Source organism: Ceratosolen solmsi, unplaced genomic scaffold (genome assembly GCF_000503995.2).
Source record: "Ceratosolen solmsi marchali unplaced genomic scaffold, CerSol_1.0 scaffold1, whole genome shotgun sequence".
Taxonomy (NCBI): Eukaryota; Metazoa; Arthropoda; class Insecta; order Hymenoptera; family Agaonidae; genus Ceratosolen; species Ceratosolen solmsi.
In genome coordinates, this window is record NW_011948415.1 from 6,688,151 (window position 1) to 6,692,867 (window position 4,717).

Here is a 4,717-nt window from a genome sequence, read left to right on the forward strand (position 1 = left end):
TCTCTCTCTCTCTCTCTCTCTCTCTCTCTCTCTATATATATATATATATATATATATATATATATATATATATATCTACGTATATATATATATATATATATAGCTATCCTTCTGTTGGCCTCTGTCACGTCAACGGTGCGATGTTCGACTCGAATGAAAAAAAAAACCCATTCCGTTTTTTCGTCTTTGCTTTTTTTCTAAAGTGCGCGTCGTTGCGTTAGCCTCGGAATAGAAGGAACTCCAACCATCGTTCCGGTTGGTGGGTAGTGTAGCGAAGTCTCATGGCAAAAGCCCAGGGGACTGAGACCCTAGACCCAGACGAAGGGCGAGCAATTAAGACCTGGAAAATGGCAGGAGTGGATGACGACGAGTAAAGGTTCGGCTCTGGTGGCAAGGGATAGAAAACGAGGGCGATCGAGCGACGGATTGAGTGTGCTCGTCGTTGTCGTGGTCGTCGTCGTCGTGGTCGTCGTCGTCGTCGTCGTTGTCGTCGTCGTTGTCGTCGTCGTCGTTGACGACGTCGATACCGATGTCGACGCCCGGCGATGCAGGGTGTAACGACCTCCACCTTGGCTAAGTGAGCCTGCTGCACTCGGTGTGCGCAGTCGCGTGTGGCTGCGAGCGAACGGTGGCCCGCGGATGCCCGTGACGAGGGGAGAGAGCCGACCGGAAGCCGGAACTCGAAGCGCCGTTGAGCTCGCGCCTCGAGCCAGGAGCTAATCCTATTAGCAGGGGTCGCTCGGTGTAACGCTTTTCCAATTTCCCTCGCGTCAACGGGATTCCCGAGCAGGGCTCCGGCTTCCGCACGCACGATGCAAATTTACGTTGGCGGAAATAAAAGAAATGCAAATGGAAGAAAACAGCGACGGCTCGGTGAAGTTCGATCGCGGGAGAGGGAGGTAGAGACTATAATCGTCTTCGAAATTTCCCAAGAGCCTCGAGACACGTCCCCCGTCGGGGCTTATACGCATGCATTCAAAATCCGCTTGTGAAAGAGCGCGAGCGCAAGAGGACAGCGGCACGAGCGGCCAACTAACCACTCGCTCTCATTCCTACGCATTAGCGAGGACGTGAGAATAACGAAAATAATTCAAGCAAACGTCGTCCACGTTAGCGCGAACGAGTCGGTGAAGGAGAGACAGAGAGAAAGAGAGACAGACAGAGAGAGAGAGAGAGAGAGAGAGAGAGAGAGAGAGAGGGACGGAGAGTGAGGGCTTTCATGAAACTCGTCAGCGTCCAGGGCCGTGCCGATTGGCCCGTTTGGTGCTTTTCCCAGGGGGCCCCTGCGTGAAAGAGTGAGAGTGAGAGAGATAGAAAGAGAGAGAGAGAGAGAGAGAGATAGTGCGAGAGAGTGGAGTGAGGGAGAGGGAGAGGGAGAAAGGGAAAGAAAGAAGCTGTGTGACCCTTGGCGGGGTGTAAGGCCTTTGTCGGAGTGGTGGACGAAACCGTCGGTTCGCGGGGCTTTGCTCGTAGTCTCGAGACCCGAGCTGCCGGCCGCCTGGTGCACAACTGGTTTTCTTGAGGGCCGTTCGCTTCGAAATTCCAGACAAAGTATCGGGCAGAATGTTGGCTGGTCGACCGGCCTGCCTCAGCATGCCTACCTCCTTGGCACACAGACTCTCTCTCTCTCTCTCTCTCTCTCTCTCTCTCTCTCTCTTTCAGTTGTAAGATTCATTGTTCAGATTATCTCTAAATGGACAGATAACGATTACGCAACTCTCGCTTCATCGTCTTCTTGTTTTCTTTATTTTCCTTTCCACTCCCTTATAGAAATTCTATCCACCTCTCGCTCTCTCCCAAGCAGCCGCTGCTCCCCCTCTCTCGCTTCGTAACGTGTGATTTTTCATTTCTCGATATATGCAGACGGAGACGCGCCCAAGCGTACATCCCATCGTTTCCGACTTACTTTGCAACGTGTAGCGTGCAACCGTCGTGTGCGCGAGTGCCCTTTTTTTCTCTCCTTCCTTTTCCTATCTCCTCCACCCCACCCCTCCCACCCTTAACAGACCATCCTCGAGCCTCGAGTCGTGCATTTTGCGCTAAAGAGTCACGCACGCGTGATGGCGACGCCGCGTCGCTCTCGAATGAAGGAGATACCGCGAAAAAGCGCTTCTGCCGACCACCGCTATCATCTCAAAATACATATCAGCGATAGCCTTACTGACTGTCGACAGAAGTTTCTCAAAAACACCCACCCCACCGTACGTGGGGAGGATTTGCTTTCCCGCGGTAATTCTACACCCTCTTACGTCGATTTACTCCCTTTCTCTCATTTTGCCTCGTCGCTTTTGCGCCGCCAGCGATTTGTGTTTTTCGAGCTCTCGTGCCCGCACCGCAGCCGCGCCAAGGGTGCGGCTTTCCAAAATCGCCGTCGACAACGACGACGATGTCCCCTTACTTACTTACTTACTTACTTAGAATCGAGCTTTGTAAGCAATTTGACAACTTCCCTACTCCTTCTCCTCCTCCACCTTATCCTCCCCCTGCCCCGCCGTGCGCAGTCAGGCTTGGCAAGCTGAGCAAAACAAATGGACGAGTCTGGAGACTCGGTCGGGCGTATTGTTGACGGACGTAGGCCGTCGTCGAGCCTACTACCAGCGTTACATAGACTACCCAGAGCGTCTGGGTTGGACCCACCACCAACTGCTGATGATAATTATGCGCTTGGAGCACGCAATGTTCGAAAGAGAAAAAAAAAGCTAGAAAAAAAGTCAATTAGATCGGCGAGGCCCACGTGATATTATTGTTAACGTAATGCTTCGTGTACAATCGAAAAACATGATTTTAATAGGGGATATTTTGTCGCGGCAGCATCGTCTCCATTAGCGCATCTGAATTATAGTACAATTTTTTCAAATGAAAATTGTCGCACCTTGACGATTACGCTACAAAGCGCAGCTGTTTTATTAGCTCTAACTACTTAATTATAATCGACGTCTAATCGTATTTATAAATGCACATGTAAGAATGACTTGTACGCAGCAGTAACTGTCACACAAGCTCCAATAATACACTTACGCATTCGTTACCAAGTGACTCATACGTATGCGAAAATTTCTTATTGATTTTAAATGCGGCATTTAAATGCTCCTTATAAAAAGCAATTGACGTTGTTTTGATTAGAGAAGGTGCCTAGTGCCGCGTTCGCTGGACTAGAAAAATCATACGAGTTTTTGATGGAATTGACTCGAGCCCCACTTTATGGAAGCATGAAATGATAATTAAGACACGCTGTTGCCGTCAAATATCTCGCCGCCCCCCACCCACCACCACCACCCCCCCTTCCCCCACCCGTAACTACTGACAACGAGTATTTCATTAGGTCGGCTTTTCTTAATCTAAATAAATACGTAGTATTTTCTACTTATTTTCTTCGACAAACATTAGAATTACCGAAGCTCGAAAGTGTACGGTACAATATACTACTTAACCGGCTTTAAAACCAACTTCTCTCTTCGCGACTTCCATTTGAATGAAACTGAAATAAAAATTTCTACCCATACTGCCCGGCTATGTAAATACTTTGGGCCTAATCGTATACAGTTAGAGTTTAGTTAACGTAAAGTTTGAAAATCTCGATGCCATTGATTAGTGACAGCAAAATGTTAAACATCGCGCACCGCTCGACGCATTATTACGCGCCTCGTATCAAAGTGCGTGGGAGCAGCACTTTAAATATAATCCATCGACGCTTGCTCGGACAAATATTTTATCTGAAATTTATGTGATGCATTGGTATATAATTAGGGTCCGTTAAAATATTGGGGATAAAATTTTGAGGGGCGTAGGCTCGAATGATTGCCGGCTCAAGGATTGCATTACGTCCTCTTGTCCCTCCGAAGTGCACATCTGGACGAGGGAGAATCGGCTTTTTTACAGCTTAGTCTCTAATTTTTTCGAAGAAAGCCGTAGCCCTGGAGGCGTCTCCAGGCATTATGAAAGTCGGTCCGATCGAGCCCGAGAGCCCAGTGCTTGGCGCTGCCAGCGACGACGTCGACATGGAGCCCCGTGAGCGGTATGCGTCCAGTGCGCGCTCCTCTGCATGCGCAGTGTATGTCAGTTTATTTGCATATGAAAATAGCCGGGCAAATGCGCGCGCGCGCGCGCGAGCGAGCTGCCGCCGCCACCGCCACCGCCACCGCTACCACCACCGCTGCTTTTGCCAACGCGATGAGACCCGGTGTCGTCATCGCGTAAGCAGCTGTTTTCATTCAACGTCGCCCTTCTTTAGTTAACGACTTCCTTTTAGAAGCGCAGGACGCTGACGCTGCCGCCGCTCGGCCACATAATTGCGCCGCATACATACAATGTCGGTTCGCGTAGCCGATGACACGCGTCTGGATATGGTTGGATGCTCTGGATGTGGTGTGCGTCGCGGCGCAATCATCGACACCTTTCATTTATGGCGATTAATATGCCTGGTGCGCTGGACAAAGCGCCGAGCCGAGACACGCCACGCGAGATCTCTTCTCCCCGTATGCGCGAGCCGATGTACTTAAAGTCAAGGCCAGCCGCTTTAGGGAATAAGCTTGGACGCAATGCACATAGGATATCGAGTAGCGATCGTGTGATAATGTTTTAATTTTTTTTTTTTTTAACAGCACCTCCAGCGCCCTATTGGAATTCCAAGGGTGTACATTATCATTATTATCATTATTATTATCATTATTATTATCATTATTATTATTATTATTATTATTATTATTATTTATTATTA